Source organism: Capsicum annuum, chromosome 12 (genome assembly GCF_002878395.1).
Source record: "Capsicum annuum cultivar UCD-10X-F1 chromosome 12, UCD10Xv1.1, whole genome shotgun sequence".
In the NCBI taxonomy this organism is placed as follows: Eukaryota; Viridiplantae; Streptophyta; class Magnoliopsida; order Solanales; family Solanaceae; genus Capsicum; species Capsicum annuum.
The window spans coordinates 136,688,792-136,714,290 of NC_061122.1; positions in this window are offsets into that span (position 1 = coordinate 136,688,792).

The window sequence follows — 25,499 nt, forward strand, 5'->3', positions numbered from 1 at the left end:
TCAAAATGATATATTTAAGTTTGGGGCAACATTAGCTAAGAAAAGGGGTTGAAAATGTACTGGACATGTCGATTTGTAGGTCACCGTATTGCGGTGAGATGAAAATCTATAATTGTCAAATTCTAGTAGGTTGTCGCGATACAACTGCATCGCAGTGATAGATTAAAACATAAAAAAATTTTTATGTAAGGATCACCGCATCGCGGTGTGGTCTTAACCACAATTTTCTTTTTCTAGAACCTCACCACGATTTCACCGCATTGCGATGAGGGTCAAAAGAGGAAAATTATTTTAATTGGCATCGGGTTAAACCCGAACCAACCCAAATTGGACTCAACACTCTATAAGTACCCCTTAAACCCTACCCCTTTCATTTCCTACTCTAAGCACCGCCCCTAATATCCCCCTACACTAAATTTCTCTCAAGGTCCTCCCAAGCTCAATTCTTGCATTTAACACATAAGGTATGTTCTTAAAATTTTCATATTTTTTTTTCTATTTTTTTCCAATTTGGTGGAAATTTTGATGAATGGGCATGAAGAAGTAGCATTCTTTAGGATATTATTTGAGTCATATCCCTATATGATACATTCTTCTCATGAAAATTTTTGTGCATCATTAGTCATTGCTTGTGTACTCTTTCATTGAATTGTTAAATTGATGAGTGAATGAGTATTGGGTTGAATTTGAGAAATCTTACCTGTGTTGTTGTGTGGTTTTCACTAATTTTAGGGTATGTGATTCTCGTCAGAGTGTACGGTGAGGCATGCACTGCCTAAATTATCTATTTAAAAGTGCGATTCAATTCATAGGGGATGTTTTAGTTTTATTACATAGGTAAAGGTTGATATCTTTCGGGCCAAATTTTGTTTGGTGCTTGAATATACAGAACATTGCATTAAGCATTGGGAATTGTGTCATGCTGCAAAGGGAAGTCTGAGTACCTCGTGTGGTAACATTGAACTGCTATCCACACAATTAAGTTTGAAATGTATTATTTCTCTTGCCAATTAGTAGTTGCTATACATATATTATGGTTTGTTCAACTTGAATTGATCTTATGCTATTTATTAAACTAGATGTTCTATGAACATATAAAGTTTGGCATGAAATTTAGTAAAGGCTTAGCTTGGATTGGATGTTGTTAGTCTAGTTGATGCCCTTCGAGTTATGATGAGATGTCCTACAACGTATTATGAAATCCTTAGATAAAATTAGGCAATGTTTGAATTATAATCGAGTTGTCTTGTGCACAATGTTGTCAAATAGGGAAGTCTAAGTACCATATCCTTATATGTGAGCAATCTGGATAGCAACCAAGTGTGAGGTAAAGTTGTCGCAAGTCCAAACATAGTTGAGCCTTGCATAGTCTATCTTGTGGTTGTTGATTTATCTGTTGCATGTTTTGAATCACAGGAATTATGGATCAGAGATAACTAACACTAAAGAAAAAGGATGGTACTTCAATGCCGATATAAAAATAAAGCAAGCAGATCGAAAAGCAATCTGATAGGGTTCCCTATGCTTCACCAGTCCTGCATGGTCAAACACAAATATTCGGGTTTGAGGCTATCATGCAAGTAGGAAAAAAATGGTACACCAAACATATCAATACTAAATACTAACCGGAGGTGTTTATTGATATGGAGAGTCTGCAATGGGAATACCTAAATATGGTATGTCGTCTGGAACAGCTGAACATGACATTCATCTTTCACCAGCCAACTAAGTGTAATTTGCACCTTGTACATGAATTTTATGTTAATTAGGACCCGAGGGACATACATCATGAGGTAAAAGTTTATGGTAAAGTAGTGTGATTTACACTGAAAGACATAAATGACTTTTTGGGGATACTTAAGACAGATGCAAATCAGCTGAGGTAGATGGTCATCACTATAAATTATGCTCATATTAGATATTTGTTATGTGGGACTCATTTGAAAGCTTGGTGGACTAGACAGAGGGGAACGGGTCTTTATTCCTCCTTCCCATATGTACAAATAAACAAGGAGGCTCACATATGGGGGCGCATTATATACCATTGCCTTATTTAAGGCAAACATATGACAGAGGTTCCACATGACCTGTTATGTTTGATTTATTCTCTAATGTGAGACGATATTGAGATTAATATAGGCCGATTAATATTTTTTTCTTTGAAAAAGGAATGTTTCATTGAGGGGCACAGATATAGGTTTGGAGGACTATTGACTTAGTTTCTAAGAAGACACCGAGTAGAAGAAGAGGAGTTAGATTGTAAGCCTGTGGCAAATAGTTGCCCTATTGATGTTGCCATAGCTAGGAGTATAGCTGGTGCTCAGGGCCCAATTCTTACTATGACCGAGCGTTAATCTCAAACTAATGAAATCCCTGTGAGAATGCTTGGACTACAGATATTGTAGCTGTGGGTTAAGGGAAAAGCAGCCACAAATGAAGATATTTGTTTTGTTGAGTTGGATTACCCACTTGCTTATCACTCTATAACATTTCTAAGGATTGGGCCAGATTTTTTTAAACCTATGGATGATGATGTACCAATAAATAAAGAAAATCATTGGCATGACTCTGATATAAAGTCTGATTATGATGAGCGGTCTGAGGATGCTGATGCAGATGATGATGAGGTTGCAGATGATGATGATGATGACACTGCTGCCATATATGATGATATGGATGATGCCTAGGTAGGAAATATTCAGCCATCTCACTATTTAAGCTTATTTGAAAACACTGGGATAGTGTTTCGACTAAGTGTGGGGTGGTTGTATCTCGCATCCTCTTCCTTTCTTTTCTTTATCTTGGTTGCTTGGTTTGTGTTGGTTGGAAATTTTTTTCTAGCTTTTGAATGTGTTATTTTCATTTTGTGTCAATGCTATTTCTAACTATTCAAAATACTATGTCTATAATAGTTAGTAAGATCAAAGTATAGATCATTGTAATTTGCCCTCAAGGCATTTATTGCATTTTGTTTTTAGTTTACAGCGTTTGCTTTTATTTATTTTTTCCCTCCTTGGCAATTTGAAATAAATCATCATAGTTAGTTGCCCTCCCCTACGATAGATGGATGACGACCGTCTTAAGGGGAGTTAGTCCTTAGAAGCTTAGAAATAATAAGAACCCAATTACGACTTTTGAGAAATACTTTGTATTAGGCCATTTTTTTAGTGACTTTGAACGAAATGAGTTATTTGAAATACTAAAGTTCAATAGGTGTAATATGATTTGATTGTCTTAATATTGAATTTGACAAAGAACAAGATCGGGAACCGTAAGGATTCGATTTGATTCCTTGCATGCACCGTGAGAGTGAGTACTTTTTTATATTCTACATATATAGAAATATCTAGAACTTTCCCGGTGTGTTTACAAATCGAAATAAATGGTGTTGGGTGTAGGAAGTGATTTAGGCATTTCTTTGCTAGTCAAATTGTAAAGACGTTATTTACCTACCTTTATGCATATCGCTAGTTAGCCTCGTTGAGCTTGTTACCTGATTTCTTTGGTAGCCTCATATGTATCCTAAATCGTTTCTTTGATTGACCTTGATTTTATCCATAGCTCCGAAGAGCTTTAGTATAGATGATAAATGAAGTATGAAAAAGGTTAAAGTGAAGACCTAAAGAATTTCTTATATGTGTGTTTAATCGTGATGGTTAGGAGTTACAGAAAATTTGAAAGAAATTTTAGTTGTTGGTAGCTTGGTTTTTGTTACAATGAACCTATTTTGGACCTGGTCCATTTCGGACATTGTGCACCTCAACAAAGGTGAATAACTTTAGTTGAGGGTGGCTATGATAGGGGTGCATAATAGTAAATAGTTGTAAAGAAGAGCTGAGAATTGAATTGTAATGTAAACGAAGAATACTCCTACCATAAGTTTTTATTAATGTGCTTAATAAAGTTGAGGTACATAAAATGATGTGTGAAGGTAATAAAATGGTAATTGGGCTGATAGAAGGTGAGATCGATTAAGGATTGACATGTATTAAAGAGCTTAAGGAAATTAGTCACTATTTCCTAAATAGTTCCTACCAATTCCTTAGCCTACATTACAACCATGGAAGACCTAATTGATCCTACATTTCAACATTCAAAAATTAGTACAGTAGTACACTAAGGGCAAGCCTATGGTTCATTATCTATCATGTAGAAATTCTTTGTTGAGAGTGAGTGATTAAATATTGATATTCCCCACATGAGAAATATTGAGAAATTGTGTGGTATGGGGAGCTTTCTTGTTGTGAGGGTGCATGAGGATGAAAGTTCAAAGTACTTACTATTATTTGATTAAGTTATTTGGTTAAGTTTTCTGTCAAATCGGATGCCACTTTTGAGATGACGTGATCTAAAAAACTTTGTTCATATGCATAATTTATTTATTTTTGACATATTTTTAGGTGAATAGTCACTGTTATAAATTATAAGTGCCCAATACAAGCATGACTCCTTAGATGTAAGGTTAAGAGTAATTGAGTGATTGTGTTTGTTCTTGTTCGAGGACGAACACGGATTTAAGTGTGGGATTGTGATCTTGGGCGTATTTATATGTCCAATCACCAATACTCAACCATATTATGACTTGTTCTAGGAGTAAAATTTTGCCATTTTGATATTATGTGAGCTTTAATTGCATTTCATATATAATGGACATGATTAGTGTGTTTAGGATTGAATTTTGATGGAATCGATTGTGATTGGAAGCATTAAGGAGGTATGATAATGCAAGGCGCAATAAAGGCATTGGAACATGGTTTGGAAAGAAAATAAGGAAGAGAAAAGCTCCAGGATTCTATTTCAAGAAGCCACCGCATCGTGGTGACATGATAATCACCAATGCTCGTGTTTTGAAATCTACTGCGTCACGGTAGAAGTTTAATCAGGAAATGTCACAATCAAGTACCTCACCGCTATTTACCACGTAGTGATGAGGGTCAATTCCATATTTTTCATAAAATAGAATCTCATCACAATTGCACCACATCACATAGGCAATAGCAATGAGGAGGATGTCGTGATGCAGTGGGAGAAAAAAGTGGGTTTTCAGCCCAGCTTTAAAAGGAAAAATTCAGAACACATTGGGGACTTTTGAAAAGTATAGTAGCGGTGGTAAAACACAAAATTCTCATTTTTAGAGTTCTTAGAATTTCTTTTGAACTTCATAACTTCAATATTATTTCTTGGTATGTTTAATTGCTTATTTTTATGTTCAATTCAAACATGAGTTGCTAAATACCCTTGTTCTGGGGCTGAGGCTAAGAACATGATTAATCTTTGATATTATTTATTGTAGTTACTTTTTGGATTATCATCTGGGTTTTTCTTAATTTCTTGAGCTTACTATTTTGATGAGGGGCCACCATTAGAATAAATCTATATTTCTATGTGAATCCTTGTGGAGAATCTTAGGATAGAATGAAGAAATTAAGAAGCAAGGTTTTTCTCCTTTGATGAAATTAATGGTTTGAATTAGCATCTAGGATAGGGATATACCTAGAAGCCTTGCTTGATTCAATTGGAAGAAGATAACTTTATAAATCTAAAAGAATTATTGTATCTCTATGGGAGTAGTAGCTGCAATACTCAATAGATAAAAGATTTGAGGTTGGGAGACCAAGTTCGTTGCATAAACCTTGCGAATCAACAACCCAATAACCTATTAGACTGCAAAAAGAATAGTGATTTGTATGATTGTTTGAAATTCCTCAACCCTGGAATTCTCATCATTACTATTTACAACTGTGCTTGCTTTGCGATTGTCACAACTTATTCTCTCTTATATTCATTAATTTACATTTTTATTCTTAAATTCCAAATCATCTTGATTCTATTCAACACCTAATACCTCATTATCTAAAACTAAAAGTTAGTTGAATTTCTAGTTGCTTAGATCTCCTGGAAATGAATTTGACTGTCTAAGTCACTATATTACTCGTACGATCGCGTGAACTTACGTGTGCATTTGAGTTGCAACAATGTTGGTCAACCCAAGGTTATGGCCTTTGGGACTGGTGGTGATTGTGTCTAGAGGTACCAATTTAGATTGTTTGTTGTTGATATTGATGGGCTATGAGAATAGACTTTGACCAAGGCTCATGAGTCAAGATATTCTATTTATGTAAGTTCGACAAAGATGTACGACACCTTGAAAGAGATCTATTGGTTGAGTAACATAAAGAGGGATACAACTAACTTTGTGGATAAATATATGGTCTATCAGAAAGTAAAGGTAGAACACTTAAGGCCTGGTGGCATGTCTAAAGAGACAAAGTTGCCTTTATGGAAGTGGAAGATTATGAATATAGATTTCATTAGGGGTCTCCTGTGGTCTCGTAATCAATACGATTCAATTGGGGTTTTTGTGGATTGGATGGCTAAGTCTAATGAATTTTGTATTCCATCAGTTCTTGGATTTGTTCTTCATTGTGTTAATTGATGATGTTTTAGTGTATTCCAAGAGTGAGGCAGATCATGTAGATCACCTTCGCATAGTATTGCAGACTCTTAAAGATCAGTGGTTTTATGCTAAATTTTCTAAGTGTTAGTTATGGTTGAATGCCTTTACTTTTATGGGTCCTGTTTTTTCTAGTAAGAAGATCATGATAGATCCCCAAAAAGTTGCAGTGGTTAAGAAGTCGCGTAGACCCATGACTCCAAATGACATTCAGAGCTTCTTGGTCTTGGCCAGATATTATAGGTATTTGTGGAGAATTTTTCTTCGATTGCTACCCCATTGACTAGGTTGACTCATAGAAAGGTAAATTTTCTTTGGTATGATGCTTGTCAGGGTTGTTTTGAGAAGTTGAAGGATAAGTCCACTTTGGCTCAAGTTTTGACTCTACCAAGGGTACCAAGGGTTTTGTTGCTTAGTATGATGTATCTCCTATGGGACAGGGTTTTTAGTTGATGCAACATAGTAGGGTAGTTTCATAAGCTTCTAGGCAGCTAAAGGTGTATAAGAAGAACTATCTGACTTATGAGTTAAAGTTGTTGGCGGTAGTCTTTGCCTTGAAGATTTAACATTATTACCTATATAGACTTTATGATGAAATCTTCTCATACCATAAGTATTTCTAATACCTGTTCACACAGAAGAAGTTGAATCACAGGCAAAGGAGATGGCTTGAGTTGCTCATGGACTACAACATGAGTCTTCATTATCGTCTAGGTAAAGCTACCATGGTTGTTGATTTTTTTAGCAGGTTGTCCATGGGGATTTTATCTTCTGTTGATAAAGAGAAATGGGGTTTGGTGAAGGATATTTAGTATTTGTTTATTTATGGAGTTTATCTTTTGGACTCTAAAGATAGAGGTATAGTTGTGCAAGAGATAGTGAAATTATCTCTTGGTGCTGAGGTGAAAGAGAAATAGGTTTTGGATCATCTTCATGCAAATTAAGGATGATGTGGGTAACCAGAAGGTGAGCGCTTTTGAGATTGGTGGTGATGGTATCTTTAGGTACTAATGTACATTATGTGTTCCTGATGTTGATGGACTGCAAAAGAAAATCCGGGATGACGCTCACTAGTCGAGGTATACTACTCATCCTGGTGCGGCGAAGATATACCATGACTTAAAGAAAATCATTGGTGGAATAACATAAAGAGGGATATGGGCAATTTTGTTACTAAGTGCATGGTATATCAGCAAGTGAACATTGAGCACTTGAAGCCTGGTGGGTTGTCTCAAGATATTGAGTTGCCAATGTGGAATTGGGAAGTGATTAATATGGATGTTAGTACTGGTCTTTCGTGGTCACTCCATCAGTTTGATTCAATTTGGGTCATAGCTAAAAGGATGACTAGGTCCGCCTATGTCCTACTTGTGAGAAGCAATTAATCTACTAAGGATTATGCAAAGTTGTTCATTCAGGGAATCGTCAAGTTGCATGGTGCAACCATTTCTATTATTTCTGATCGTGGTACCTATTTCCCCTCACACTTTTGGCATTTCTTTCAAAAAGGTTTAGGAACTAAGGTGAACCTTAGCACCGATTTCTATCCTCAGATAGATGGACAAAAAGAGAGGAGTATTCAGACATTGGAGGATATGCTCAGATCCTGTGTAATCTATTTTTGTGGTATTAGGATTGATAATTTGCCTTTCATTGAGTTTGCATATAATAATATTATCCACTCCAGCATTGGGATTGATTCATTTGAGGCTTTGTATGGTGGGCTATATTATTCTCCTATTGGGTGGTTTGAGATTGGTGAGGGTAGGTTGTTTGTTCCTAATTTGATACATCAGCCTATGGAGAAGGTGAAGGTGATTTGGGATAGGCTTAAGACCTCCCAAAATTGAAAAAAAATCCTATGTGGATGTAAGGCAAAGGGAGTTGGAATTTGAAGTTGGCAATTAGGTGGTCTTGAAGATGTCTACTATGAAGGGAGTAATGCAGTTTTGAAAGAAGGGGAAACTCAATCCCAGTTATATGGGCCCTTATTTTATTTTAAAGAAAGTGGCCAATGTGGCTTATGAATTGGAAATTACATTGAGTTTGGGTTGTATTTACCTGGTCTTTAATGTTTCAACGTTGAACAAATATGTGGGAAATTCTTCCTTATTAGTTCATTTGGAGTGTGTTAGTATTTAGGGCTCCTTGTTATATGAGGAATTCCCGGTGTAGATCTTAGATCAGCAAGTTCGCCGATTGCGAATGAAAGATGTGACTTCAGTATAGGTTCTATAAAGGAACCAAAAGGTTGAAGAGGCCATTTGGGAAGTTGAAGAGGACATGAATTTAAAGTATCCATTCTTGTTCCCTTTTCAGAATAATCGTGCTTGATGTATGTGTTATTCTTACCATCTTTATTTTTTTACTTTGATAAAGAAAATTAGGATTTCCTTGATATCTTTATTTTTTTGTCTTTGTTAAATGTAAGAGTGGGTATGTTTTTGTTTAAAATCATTCTAAGGAATACCTTGACTCATAATTCAGGGACGAATGATCCTAAGGGGGGAGAATGTAACACCTTTTTTTTCCCTAGAAACTTCTTGATCTTTGAGCATACCATCCTCACTACAACTCACCCTGCAAGTCGTAGGGTATCATTGTTGTTCTTAGGGACCCAATCATAGCCTGGTTAATATGTTGGCCTAGAGTTTCTTTCTTTCCTAAGACTTGCACCGTACAAGTCATGGGGTCTTGTAATGAGTCGTAGGGTGTAAATCATGTGGAAACCAGTGTACTTTCTTAAGTTCCTATTATAATTGTGACTAGTATGTTATGAGTCATAAGGACTAGATATGAGTCATATGGTGCGAATCATAACAAGACCAGTATGGGTGACATTGGACACTGTGCAGACTACGGCTGGATTAAAGGAGTCGTAAGGTGACCCTATGAGTGGTTGGGCCACCCATAGCGACTGGGCAGCAGTTTTCAGCTTCTAAGTTGAGGAAACTTTTGATGTTTCCCTTCTTACCTATTAGAAACCCACACCTATAAAATATTTTGAGGATCCTATTTTCAGCAAAAACTAAAATCAAAACACTTTGTCAAACTTTCTAAACACTCTAAGGTCAAGATACGTAGGGTTTCCAAGATGTTGGTCATCTAAGGGCTTAAGGGTTGAATTTTCTCCATAAATATTGTTATTTCAGGAATGTTACTCTTCCCCAACTCTTATTTTATGAAAAAAAATGTCTTTTACACGGTGTAATTGAATGGTTTTGAATGTATGTTTTAATATGGTTGAGTGTTTATGATGGATTGATCCTTGGATTGTTTTCACATAGGTGTTATGGACTGCAGATGCTCTGAAATTGATGTTTCAACTAATGGGGTGCATGGGTGTGGGAATTGGAACGGGAGTCGTGGCATTCACCCAAATTAATGTATTAAACTTTGAATTGGTTTAAAGTAATTGTCTTCCCTCAACCCACTTGGGTAAATCATTTTGAATCGTGGAATTGTCACTTGGTTTGACTTACTCACCTATGTGATTGAATTGAATAAATTGTTAAACAATGAAAATAAATTTTGAAGACCATCTTGGCTATGTTTTTAATTAATGAACAAGGGGGGTCGATGCATTTCCCCAATTTTAATTGATAAACAAAATGGGATTGAGGCATTCCCCAAGTAAATGTGTTTTTTATGGCATACAGTTAAGATGCAAGTGTAAGGGTATGATGATACCCATGGTGTTCCTTAATGGTTAAATCCTTTGTTGAATAAATAGGTTATGTGAAACTTGTTTTAGTTTTGGATTAAAGGGGTTTATGTATCTAAGCCGTGGAGGAATTGGTCTTGGATGACTTATACTGGAAACTCATGTTTGCCGACGTGAGATTTGGTCTTAATGTCCATGATCCCAGTTCACACTATTGATATAATTGTATCTTTTATTGACATGGGTTGGGGGATTCCTTGGTATTCCTTGATACCTCCGATTTGTGCGTCTAACACGCACTGGGCCCTTTTAGAGCTGAACCCATTTAGCTCATGGGTGCCTATTTATGATCGTTGAGCTACATAGTCCATGATAAAGTTTTACTTCATTCTAAACCTTGTTCCCTATCCCAAAGTATTATTTATGTATGTACATGATGATGCTCAAATGGTTTTAAATTGTATTTGACTTAGCATTATTTTATCCCCAATCCTTGAGTTAAATGCTAGTGCTCAACCTACTAACCATCTCTGGATGTTGTATCTTCATACGATGTAGGCAACGGAGATACTTTTACTTTTCCTACACAGTGTTTGGTGGATTGGCTGTGTTCATCAATCGGTTGTGGTAAAGTGGTAAGCTTCCATACTCTGAAAAGCTTGGTTATTTCGTTGGTTTCCTTCCATAAATTAGAATTGAAGAATTTACATTTACATTTTAACTTTCATTGACATTGACATTGTAGAGTCGAGGGCATGTCTCGACTTACATTGGTTTTCAATTTTGTTAGAGGCTTTGTGCATATTACTGTAGACTTAGGTATTGGTTATTGGTTACCGGTTATCGGTTGTTGAAAACCCTTAAATGGCTTTATGTATTTAAGAATTCTATCTTGTTATACGTCTAAAATTCAGTCGTTACTAGTGTATAATGATCTGTTTAGCTAGGTAAAGAGATTGGTCCCCGGTCCTCGTTGGACGTGGGATGCCTTTATGGCCCTGCCATATATAATGTCATGACAATTGCATACGCACTACTCACCCGCTAGTCATCCTATTGCATTTGTGATACTCAAAAATCACATATGCGACTCTTGTATTGCGGCTGAGGATGTCCATTATGCGGCACGATTGTTGCTTACACAACACTTGCTGCTGGTCTGCTGATTGCTTAAGCGATCGGGGACTCACAAATGCTGATGCACCAGCACCAACTGAGACTTGAAAATTTTGTCGACCCCTCAGGATTCATCCGGAACCTGTACAAGAAAATGAACTATACTACCTAATAAAATTTGGCATTCCAGACTCAATGACTTAGTCAAAATTTCCATCCAAGGTCGTTTTGTTGAATTGTGGGTCCCAAACCTAACTTACCATTTTCTTAACATTCGACCAATAGCTCAAAATGAGGTTGGGTGCCTCGGGACCAAAACCAAAGGTTTACCTACCCTGAATTTGACATTCCAAAGATGTTTGAATAGTTAGAATTCGCATACAAGGTCATTTGACTAATGTTTTTATCCGAGAGCCAATTTGAACCTGCGAAGATTTCAAAATAGGGAATTGGCTCTAAAAACCTAACGAACTGCTAGGTAATTGAACTGTCAGTCCCATCAAGTAATAAATGACTTAGGGCATGTATAAGAAATCTATAATGGAATAAATTAGAAAAAATGGATAAAATGACCTGAAGGGTCATTACAATATCCACTACTAAAGGAACTTATGTTTGCGAAATTAATGGATTAGGATGCACCTAAAGCATTGAATAGGTGAGGATACTGTATCTGCATCTCATTCTCGATCTCCCAAGTAGGCTCCTCTACTTGGCGGTGCCTCCACTGAACCTTAACTATATGAATCTCCCTAGTGTAGAACCGTCTAGCACCACTAGCCAAAATGAGTAAGACTCCTCTACAAAGGTAAACCGTTCATCAAATTAGACTGAATCCAATCTAAGCACGTGATATGGATTAGGAATGTATCACCACAACACAGAAACATGGAAAACTGGATGGAAAATTTCAAATTTTGAGGGTAAGGCTAACTCACAAGCCACCTCCCCCAATGTGAGAAAAATATCGAAGGGTCATATCTGGGGCTAAGCTTGCCCTTTCTCCCGAACATAATCACAACCTTCATGGGCGATACACGAAGGAATACCCAATTACCAACTCCAAATATTAAGGCATGAACCGTAAGGTGTGCATAAGTCTTTTATCTACTCTACGCCACTCTCAACCTATCATGAATTACCCTGTCTCGATTAATGACTCTTGAAGAATATCTATATCACGGGGTTTAACCTTAAAAGTCTCAAACCATACAATTGGGGAATAACATCGCCTACCATACAAATCCTCAAAAGGAACCATCTCATCACACAAATGATAACTGTTATTATAGGCGAACTTTGCCAAGGTTAACTGCTACTCCTACTAACCTTTAAAATCCATAATATAGGCTCAAAGCATATCCTCAAGATACCGAAAAGTTCAATTTTACTGGCCATCAGTCTACAAATTCTAGGTTGTACTAAGGTCCAGCTATGTACCTAATTCCTCCTAGAAATATCTCCAAAGGCTAGAAGTGAACATGGAACCTCGGTCCGAAATGATAGACATAGGCATATTAGGCAGACGAACTATCTCACACATATAGAAATGGTCTAACCTCGTGGCGCTAAAGGACATTTGGATAGGAATAAAATATACCAACTTTGTCAACAGATCCACAATGACCTGCATACCATCGAAACCATGGAATGTGCGAGGAAACCCACTAATAAAGTCCTTGGTAATCTTCTCCCACTTCTACTCAGTAATAGGTAACCTTTAAATTAATCTTTCCAGTTGTTGATGCTCGAACTTCACCTGCTGCCAACACAGGCAACGCGCTATAATGTATTCTATATCTTTCATTATGCTACTCCAATAAAGCTATCTCAAGTTTCTATATATCTTAGCTATACCCAAATAAATAAAATACTTAGATATGTGAGCCTCAAGAAAAATTTACTGAATCAACTCATCAACCCACAGAACATAAATGCGACTGTCAAACCCTAAGACACCCTTAGAATCTATGGTACCCTTTTGGATTCATCATTTAACACCTGATCATGGAGGATGTAAAGTCTCTTATTGTCAAACTGGTGATCCCAAATCTGCCCAAATAGCAAGGACCCTGCCTCAACACTAGCAAGAATACTTTTAGGTGTTAAATTATCAAGTCGTACCATTAAGTTGGCCAAAGACTAAATGTCCCGTGCCAATAACCTCTGAGAAATTGAAATACAAGCCAAGATACCAATTCGTACTGCCTTCCGACTCAAGGCATTTGTTACCATATTTGCCTTGCCTAGATGATACAAGATGGTAATGTCATAATTATTAAGAGACTCAATCTATATACACTACCTAGCAATTAACTCTCTCTAGGTTATAAGATAATAAAGATTGTGATGATCTATAAAAATTTCACAATGCACACTATAAAGATAATGTATCTAAATCTTAAGCATAAAAACTGTTGCTGCTAACTCAAGATCATGTGTTGGTTAGTTACTCTCCTGCACCTTAAGCTGCCTTAAAGTATAAGCAATAACACACCCCTGCTGTATCAACAAAAAACCCATAACAACACTAGAAGAATCACAATACACGGTGAATCCCACACCCTTAATAGGAAGAGCCAAATTATGAGTCGAAGTGAGAAACTTCTTGTGTGTTCCAAAGCTCAACTCATACTCCACAGACTACCGAATAAGAACCTCCTTCTAAGTCAATCTAGTCATAGGTGTTGAAATAGATGCTAAACTCTCAATAAATCATATATAATAACTGGCCAAGCCAACAAAGTTGCGAACCTCAGTCAGAGATATGGTACTATCCCAATTGTGAATTGCCTAAATATTTATTAGGTTCACTATAATCCCATCCTTAGAAATAACATGCCCAAGGAATGTCACCACTAAAGACAAAACTCACACTTATAGAACTTTACAAAAAACAAATGATCTCACAAAGAAATCCAAATAAGGTTAGAATACTCGATTCATCAAATCTATTAACATGGTTGGGGTCTTAGTCAACCCAAAGGACATCACTAAGAATTCAAAATGACCATAATGGGTATTAAAGACTGTCTTTGGGATATCCTCAGCCTAAATCCTAAATTGATGGTAACCAGGCCTCAAATCAATCATTTAAAACACCACTGTACCTTAAAGATGTTAAAACAAATCATTAATATGAGGCATAGAATAATTGTTCTTCACCGTCACTATATTAAACTGTCTATAATCAATACACATACATATGGAGCTATCTTTTTTCTTTCGAAACAACACAGAATATCCCTAAGGGAACATAAATGGTCTAATGGAACTCTTTCCAAAAAGATCCAAAAGATTAAAATTTAACTTTTTAAGCTTGGTAGGAGCCATATGCCAAGGCACTATAAAAATAGGTCGAGTGTCAGGCTCAAGATCAATAACAAACCCAATCTCATGAGAAGGAGGAATTCCAGATAGATCAATCGGAAAAATATGAGGAAACTTATAGACTATGGGGATAGACACTATTAGAAAATACAGTTATGGCAATGCTAATTGGCGACAATTGTACAACCTTCACTATAAAGCACACTATGGCAACGAATATAACCGTCGCCTAAAGATGTATACACAATTGGGATAATTAAAAGAAAAAACCATTATTTATTGCATATAATTGTCACATTAGATATTTATATAGTGACGGTTTATAGAATCGTTGCCATTGATCATGTTTAGAGACAGTCATTTTGCTAAAAAATTAATTTCCTGAGAAATGTCCCTCCACTATTTATTTTACCCATTTTTTAAATAATTTTTATTAAAAAATTAATTAAAAAATATATTAGCTCATTTTAGAAGCCTAGGGTTAGAATCTCATCAGTTCATTTTCCTCATTTTACTTCTACTCTAAATTGTATACTGCCAAATTCCTCAATAATTTTCCCTAATTTTCTTTAGTTTTCTATTAAATTTACTCAATGATTTAGAGTAAAATTATATTCTCTCATTGTTTTTTCAAGAATTCATTCATTTTCCTTAATTTGCTAAAATTGCTCTCTTAGTTTAGTTATACAGCAGTGATAACTGGACCATTTTGCTCTTTTCATAGCTGGATAAGTTCAGTTTAGAGGTAATTTCTCTTAGTCGCTGCATTTTGGCTTCATTAGGAAGTTTTGTGGTACTGTTGTTTTATTTTGTCAGGTACTGTTGCTTTCTCTTATGTGTTAATGTTGTTTTATTTGATTATTTCTATTTTAATTTGAGAAAGAAATGGAAATTTAGTGTGTCTTTTTCTCTTTTGTTCTTCTTCAATTTTAGTGGATTTTATTCTTTGAAATGGTTTGCATGTAAGAATTAATGAACCTACTCTCTCTCATTTGCATTGCATGTGCTTTTATGATCTGATTTTAGGATAATTTATTGAATTTGTGGTCTAATTTGTGGATTTAGCGATGTTTGATATGTGGCATTTGGGGTTCTTAAAGTCATTCAGATTTTGTGGTATGTTGTTGTAATTTCTATGAATTTTTTGGGGTTGTAAGTCATTTAGGGTTTTTTATAGTCTAATCTGGTAGTTATTGGAGAGTTGATTGGTGGATTTGAGTCTATAAGATGTTAGAATGTTGAGTTCTTAAAGTCATAGAGTCTTTAGGTGCATAAAATAACTAAGTAGAACTCAAATGATTACTATAAAAGAATCAGTATGCGATTTTGAGATTTTAGAAGTGTGTTGTGAAATGGTCAAGGATGAAAATAATTCCCAGTCTCCTATTTTTATATCATTGCAGCGACAGGCCTATCACTGCAACAATGTTTCTGCAAAAAAAAAGCATTCCCATAAAGATGATCTGTTTTTCTTGAATATTGTTGGAATAATAGATATGTTGTTGTAGCATGTCATTTCATCTATTAACCAAATACTATGATGATAAACTCCTAGTTTTCATAGTTTGAGGTACGTGAAAATTTGAAACTATTTTAGGAATTTTAATGTGCTTTCCACTGTGTTATCCCAGTTATTTAGCAAACTGTCTCATGTTTTGCTATGATCATTTGCTTGTGTGTTATAGATGATCCCTAAATCAGTATCAATAATCGACCAATTGAGTTAGAACAATTCATCTTATTTGTCAAAAGTTCTACTTTAGGTGCTTAAGTATCATATTATGTGCAACATAGATACTAACATGTAGGATTCTAAATTTTTGCAAATATTTTGGACAAAATATTAGTCATAGTGCCATCTGAACTTAAAAAAGCTTCAAAGAATGTAGATTCCAGTTGAAAACACATGATGTTGTCTATATGGGTTTTACTGCCGATGCATAAGTATCAAGATTCATGAAACCAGTCTCATCATGATAATTGTTCAATTACTTTAAATCCTTAGTTTGTTTATATGTTGCATCACAAGGTCCACTACACCTATCTAGTTGAAACATGTCCTTCTTTATAGTATAACTAGTCCATCTGATGGTTTTATAGTATTACTACTGTCTTAACAGATTCTAGGAAATTAAAAGTTCATTAAAAGTATGAGTTCTAGTAATATTACAAAACTAGTTTTTGACTGACTATATTGTATGAATGATGATTTTACGTTGCCACTAAACATAATTTTAAGGCATTCTTTGTTCTATTCATTGTTCAAGCATGAAGACATGTTGTTGTTGAATGTGCAAGCAATGCTAAAGACATGTTGTTGTTGAAGTTTTTCCTTTGTTCTTATTGTGTATGCATAGTTGACAAGGCCATGTTATTGTTATACAATATCAAACCTATCTTAATCTTCTCAATTTCTCTCTATATACTTACGTGATCTGAACTGCTATCCATCTGCCTATATATACAGACTAGTTTTCCAAACTAACCAGCATTGTTTTCATCCGTGTTGTATTAGGTGACTTCAAGCCATCAGTAAGAGATATGAGTCACAAAGAAATCTTATAGATTGTTAGCTCTTGACATCCTGGTAATCACTATCATTTTCAATCTCTGGAATGATAGATATTTTTATTTCAATTTTAACTTGAAAACAAAATTTTGATTCTATAAATAAATTCTTCTCCAAGACTTTACTTTTGTTTCTGTTGGAGATCCAAAATAGAAACTTTTGTCTCCAAGATTAATGCTTCTCTTATCTTTTACATTAACTTTTATAGAGTTATTATTTAGTTTACACAAATATCATTTTTATGTGATGGTGATTTGTAATGTATTGATTAATACAGGCAATCGTCTTTTTCATAGCTTTGAACTCATTTCCAGGCTATCTTTTTTCTTTTCTTTGAAATAGTACATAATTGCAATTATCAAAGATAACTATAGTGTTAAACATGTTAGTTTTACTATTCATATAGGACCAAAAATTATGAAAAAAAATACATTCTCATGCCTATATATATTCTAAATAGTGAAGAATTGGTTTTTGATTTTTGAATTTATATGGTTGGATGTTTATCCTTGTGTGTTGTATGTCATCGGAAGTTATTGGTCTCTATCTATTTGTATCTGTTTAATATTTATTCCTTAATATATGTCTTTACATGATCTATTTGATTAGTTTTAAGGTTTGATTCTTATGGACCTTCTTTAATGTCCAATGATTAGTGTCTATAAACTTATTGTTTGGAACAACACACATTTTCAAATTATCTTATATAAGAGGGCTAGGGGAAATTAGTTAAATAATTTGAATTATCTTTGATTAATTCTTTATTAAATATATGTTATACAAATTATTTCACATGCCTAATGATACTATTTGTATGTTGTTACTGGTTATACTCATGATTTTATTTCTTCAATATTTTAAATGTGTAACATAGGCTATTTAATGGATATTGGAGATAGAAGTTGGATGTATCTCTCAAGATCCACCGATGAGCATGAAAATAGAGTTAAGAATTTTATCAATAAGGCATTTGAACGAGCTTCTCTAGGAAATAAAATACTATGCCCTTGTAGATTGTCCTTTAATCGCTATTAGCATTATCGAGAAGTGGTTGAGGATCATTTATTTGGTCATGGATTTTTTCCTAAATACAATCAATGGGTTTTCATGGAGAAGGCATTTCATCAACAAATATTCCACATCCAAGGCATGATGTGCCTGAAAGAGTAAGACAGGGATTATCTAATGACCAACATGATGAAATAGATAAACTACTTCATGATACTTTTAGAAATGTAGAAAATGACCAGAGAGGCATGAAGGGTATGCTAGAGTAAGAGGGGGGTTATCTGAAGATGTTGAGAGATTTTTTTAATTAGTGGAGCAAGGGAAACAAGATTTATATTCGGGGTGTAAGAGTTTTTCTAGGATGAGTTTCACCATCCAATTGTACTTAGTTTTTCTAGGATGAGTTTCACTATCCAATTGTACTTGTTTAAATGAATTCACGGGCTGAGTAATGTATCTTTCTCAGACTTTCTCAACTTTATAAACGAGGCTTTTCCATTCACTCAAATTCCCGAGTCTTTCCCCAAAGCAAGAAAGGTGATAAGAGATTTGGGTCTCAATTATGAAAAAATTTATTCTTGTTCTAATGATTGCATGTTTTTCTGGAATGACAATGTAAATCTTGATAATTCCATTGTATGTGCATCTTCTAGATTGAAGAATATTAATGATGAGTTGACTTTTAAGACGATCAAAGTTTCTATGAAGGTCTTAAGGTACTTTCTTTTAAAGTCTAGGCTTTAAAAGATATTCATGTGTTCTGAAACATCTGTGGCTATGAGATGGCATGCTACTGAATAACCCAAAGATGGAAATTTAAGACATTATGCCGATAGGGAAGCTTGGCAATATTTTGATTCCAAGTACCCCAACTTCGCCAAAGATATTCATAATATTGGATTGGGTCATTCAAGTAATGGGTTCAATCCATTTAGAACAATGAGCATTTCTCATAGCACATGGCTGGTTATGTTAATGGACTATAACTTATCTCTGTGGATATGCAGAAGCCAGAGTATATTATGTTATCAATGATTATTCCAGGACTCTTATCTCCTGGAAATGATATTAATGTATATTTGTAGCCACTCATTGCAGAGTTGAATGAACTATAGAATGTGGGAGTGGAAACATTAAATGGTAAAACTAACCAAATATTTAATATGTGCGTAGCTTTATTGTGGACAGTTAGTGATTTTCTAGCACTAGCCATGCTTTTTGGATGGAGAACCAAGGATAGATGGGCATGCCCCATTTGTAATCATAGTACTTGCTCTGAATATCTCAAACGCAGTCGTAAGATGTGTTACTTGGGTCGTTGAATATTTTTTCCCTCTTATCATCCATATCGAAGAGATAAAAGATCATTTAATGGTAAACAGGAGCATAAAGTTGCACCTACTCCCTTATCTGGTGAAAAGGTCCTTGAAGAACTACGTGAATTCAGCAATGTTTTTAGAAAGGGCCAAAAAAGGAGAAATAGTGATAGTCCATGGAAAAAATATCCATATTTTTTAAATTGTTGTATTGGCCACAAAATAAATTGCGGCACAACCTTGACCCATTGCACATAGAGAAGAATTTTTGTGATAGTTTTCTTGGTACTTTGTTGGATATAAATGGCAAGTGCAAAGATTATTTAAATTCTCACTATGACTTGCTTGAGATGGGAATACACAAAGAGCTTCAACCAGTAGAAAATGGTAATAGTGGAAAAGTTCATCTAGCTAAAGATTGTTTCTCTATAAAATTAGAGGAGAAAAGGTAATTTTGAACTGTTTTAAAAGATGCCAAATTACCAAAAGGATTTGCCTCAAATATATCAAGTCGAGTGCAAATGGATGAGATAAAAGTTTCAGGATGCAAAAGTCATGATGCTCATCTCATAATGCATCACTTGCTCTAGGTTGCAGTTACAAAGGTGTTACCCAAGAATGTGTCTTTGGCCTTGATTAGGTTGGGGAATTATTTTAGAGCCATATATAGTAAGGTTATCAAAAGAAGTGACCTTGATAAAATTAAGTTTGAAATCATAGATATAGAATGTGAGCTTGAAAAGATCTTTCCTCTAAGTTTTTTTTTGATATAATAACACATTTGCCTATCCATTTAGTAGATGAAATTAAGCTTGGCGGCCCTAATCATCTGCATTATATGTATCCTATTGAAAGAAATCAATTTAACTTATAGGGATTTGTTCGCAATCAAAATACCCCTGAAGCAACAATAGTAGAGAGTTTCTTGGCTAAAGAATGTTTGAACTTTTATTCAAGATACCTAGATAATGGGGTGAAGACAAAATTTAGTAGGTATCCAACAGAGGAGGATGAGGACATTCAAATAGAGGAAGCTAGTTTTTCACCTATATTTTCTATGACAAGTTATCCAATCGGAAGTAAGAAGAAAATAAAAGGCAAAACTTTTTATTTGGATAATCATTACTGGTTTGAAGCATATTAGTATGCTTTGTTTAATACCAGAGATGAATAAATGGATACATTTATCAAGTAAGATTAAATAGTTTTTAGTATTTTAAATTTCTTTAGATAATTTCATAATATTTTGAAATTTCATTGATCTACATCAATATTGTTTTAATTTTCAATACATATTGGCAGGGAACATAAGGATTTAGTTGATAATTAGTGTCGAGGAAATGCATGGGTAAAAGTACAGATTCATAGTCGAGAATTTGGTGAATTGTTTAAGAAAAAAGTTAGAAATATAGAAGTGCCAAATCATATAAGATTGCTAGCTCCAGGGCCTAATTTTGTGGCCAAAAAATATACTGCATATTTCATTAATGGATATCAATTTTATACAATGACATGGGTTGTCTTAGGCAAGACTCAAAATAGTGGCATGACTTTGTCAGTGACTATAGATAGTTTTGCTAGAGCTAGCAACTTGAATCCTGTCGATGGAATGGTTATCTATTATGGAGTCATTCAACATATCATATATATAGATTATTAGGGTTGCTTTAGTGTTGTACTATTTATATGTGATTGGTTTCATAATGAAATGGATGAATATAGGTTGACTCGCCTAAATTATAATAGAAAATATAGCATAGATGGCCCTTTTGTATTAGCATCACAAATTCATCAAGTGTTTTATATGGTATATGGAAGATCCAATTAATATAGAGATATATTATGCAAGTAATAAAGTCCATGTTTATTTGTATAATTTGGAGAAAAAAAGTTGTCTCAATATTGAAAAAACTTTTTTCAGGGAGCTTAATGATGACATTGGTTCATCAGAAAGAGTACTCAATGTTAATGTCAGATGGTTGAGAGAAGATATCCCTATTGATAATCTTTATGTGCCTCCCCTTATACAGTATTCAGAAGATATAGTGGAATCATCAGAAGAAGAAGATGACATTGATGATACCGATTGGGATTGGATGAAAGCCGATGACTAACAATATTAAGATATTCGGAACTTGTTTAAAATTTCTATTTAATGAAAAGTAGCTAATCTTCTTTTTAGTTGGATCTTATTTGTTATGAATGTATATTAGAATATGTTTGCTATCTTTTTTGTTGTATGTTGTTAATTGTTAAAATAACTTAAATTAGTGTAACTTAACAAATAAACATGTTCTACGAGATATTGGACACATTGTAAAGTCTTTCTTTTTGGTATCTCTTTCTTATTTTGGGATTTATTATATTGATAAATCTTTTTATTTCTTCTTCAAATTCAGTTTTCATCTTTCAGCATTGTGTCTGAGCAATCTACAACTTCAAATTATGCCAGAAAGAATCCAGGTTCTAAACTTTATCTCTTTTTCTCTATCTAATCAATCTATCTTCCTTTTATTGGCTATAGTGTAGTTGATTAAAGGTCTAATACACATAAAGTGTGGTGTGGGCATTTTTTTTGGCTGTTTTGTTGACTAAGTTGTTGTTGTTGTTATTTTTCTTGATTTGATGTTTGAAATAACTTTACAGTGTAGTGTGTGTCTTTATTTTTGCTTTTTTGTTGACTTGGTTGTTGTTGGTTTTCTTTATTTGAGCTATGAAATAACTTTCTAGTGTATTATGGGTTTTCATTTTGGCTTAGGTGTTGCTGGTTTTTTTTATTTGAGGTCTGATATAAGTTTGTAGTGTGGTGTGGGCATTTATTTTGGCTAGTTTATTGATTTGAGGTTGAAACACACTGAAAGTGTAGTGTTTGTATTGTAGTTAGCTAGATAGCTACTTTTCTAACTACAATGACAGTTGTTGTGCTATTTAGGAAGTTTTTACTACTGTGTTCATGTTGTATGATTGTTTTATTATCATTTTTTACTATTGCTACACTATCAATTTTAGTGTAGTAGAACTACTCTTGTATATTGTCTTGTAATTGCTAGTTTGGAAAGTGGAAGTTTGCATAGATGTAGGTCATTTCTATATGTGATTAGGCACATTTTTGAAGTAGTATTTGTTGTCCATCAAGTATTAATGGGGCTGGAGTAGGCACACTATTTATTTTTGAGAAAACCAAGTGAATATACTATTGGGGCTATAGTAGGCAAGCTTTTATTACTGTGTTGATGTTGTGGGCTTGTTTTTTTTATTGTCTTTTACTGCTTCTACACTATCTATTTCAGTACAGTAGAATTGCTCTTCTACATTGTCTTGTAATTGCTATTTTGGAAAGTGTATGTTTACATAGCTGTAGGTCACTTTTGTGTGTGATTATGCATATTTTGGAAGTAGTATTTGTTGTCCATCAACTACTGTTATTGCTGGAGTAGGCACACTATTTTTATTTTTGAGAAAACCAAGTGTATATACTATTAGGGATGGAGTAGGCAATCTATTATTGTTGTGTTGATATTGTGGGCATGTTTTTCTCGTTATCTTTTACTGCTGCTACACTATTTATTTTAGTACAGTAGAACTGCTCTTCTACATAGTCTTGTAATTGTTATTTTGGAAAGTGTATGTTTGCATAGTTGTAGGTCATTTCTGTGTCTGATTATGCACATTTTGGAAGTAGTATTTGTTATCCATTGGATAATGCTGGGGCTGGAGTAGACATATTACTTTTTTGAGAGAAAACCAAGTATATATACTGTTGGAGCTGGAGAACAGCACACTACTTTCTTGTTTAAGGTTTTGGGTTTTGTGTTGCATCTAATGTTTACCTTATGTACTTTGTGTTGGATACTTTAACTTGGTATATAATTTGTGAAGTTTGTTGAGTTCATCAAAATAAGTGAATCCTAACCAGAAGTTTCACTATCTGAGTATAATAAAATGAGTTAATCAAAATGAGTGAAGTTCAAGGGGCTGCAGTTAAGTTGTACAGGTTTTTCTCAAAAAAATATAGTGTTGTTAGTTGACTGATTTTTCTCATTTATTACTGCAGTTAAGTTGTTGGTTGACTGGTTAATTCGTACAGGTTTTTTATAAAAATGGATCACGAAAGGCCTTCAAAAAGAACAAGGAACAGGACATATAGTTAACCTAGATCATTATTAACCATGGTCAACAACAGAAAATGATGTATGTTAACAACAAATGAAACTTTTGAAGCTATATGGTCTGAGAAAGAGGATTTTCTAAAGTTAATTGAAGTAGAGTAGCCACCAGTAGCATGGCTAGCACCACCAGCACCACCGTGTACAAATATTGAACAAACTGTAGGAGAGCACTATGTAGATATTGAGGAATATATGGAGGATCAGGTCAAAATCATGACAGATTCATCCACTCCTACAACAGCTTAACAATATAAACAACAAGGTAAAACATAGCTTAGAAGCTTTTTGAATTCATTCATGACCCCTATTTCTTCTATTTTCTTATAGTTGCAGTGCCTTCCACTAGGAAAACAAGAGGCAAAACTCAAATGCATAAGGCATATGGCTGATAAGAGAGAAAACTAATCACATTAAATTAGAAAAATCAACCTTTGGACCTACCAATGAAGTCGTAGTTAAGTTGGGAAGCTAACTAGGCACACCGGCCAAGAATTCAAGCCTTTGCCCATTGGATATTTTTTATTGGAGACATATGGATAGTAAACAGGATTAATGGGTTTATACCCAAGTTTGTGTTTTGAATATTTGATAAATTTTTAATTAACTAGTTCAATATATTGCTGATATATTATTATCTGAGTGCATTTGGTGTCTATGAATGTGGTGGCTATATTTGTTAGCTTTACCTGTGTTGTTGATTGCATTTGTTCAATAATAAGTTCTTGGCTGAAGAATGTTTGTGCCTCCTTAGTTCTTTGGTTTTGTAAGTAGAAATATAGAATTAGGTAAGTAAAGTTTAATTATCTACAATCGGCTGTATTTTGTAAGTGTTGTTGTTGTTGACCTTTGAATATCATATTATTTGCATATAAATATATGTTTGAAAATGATTTTTGATAGTTGTATATGTTTTGCTATCGGTATATTTGCTATATGTTTGATAAATGTATATGTTTTGTAACAAGTAGAATGATAAAGGGATTCTTCTAACTTTCCATCAAATTTTAAAGAGTTAGTAGATCACTAAATGACATAAATAATCTAAGTTTCTTATACTCTCAAAAATGTTGCCGCACACATATTGGGTCCTTCAAAAATACACTATTTTGGGATGATCCAACACACCCGTACACATTTTTCAAGAGTACGAACAACATAGAAAATAATGATATGTAACTTGGGAGTCGGATCATTAAATAATCGATTTAATCAATTTTCAAATAAGGAAAAAATAATATGAATAGTAAAAAGGAAAAATAGATTTAAAAAATTAAGTAAAATTACATGTACTGATATGGAATATTCTTGATCATTACAGTAGTAGTAAAATATTGTTATTGTGTCTCCAATTTATAGGTATCACATCATGTTTCTTTAGCCCATTGGTTCTTGGTATTTTCTCTCAACAAGCAACATGTCTTTCATTAGCTTCTAATGATCTCCTCCTAACTAATCCCTCTCTTGAACAACTTACTCTGTCAAAGCCACATCTATTTACATTGATCAAGAAACAACAATATTATCTGCCACACAATTCTCCTTTCAAAACCACCTCTATTTCATTCTTATGTTTAAATCTCTATCTAGTAAATAAAAAAAAATCAAACATTTTTTTCAATTGTACTGTCATTGACAAATTTAATCAGTACAACTTTATCAAATTATACTGTCATTGATAAACTTTATCTGACAGTACAATTAATAAACTTTATCAAGTTCATCAAATACCGATAAAGTATAATTAATAAAGTATAACAATATAATTAAATCAATCACTTTGTGAGAGTTTTTCTTATTAATTTTATAACTACAACTTTATCAAATGATAAAGTATAATTTATTAACTTTATCAACTATATCAGATGCTAATTAA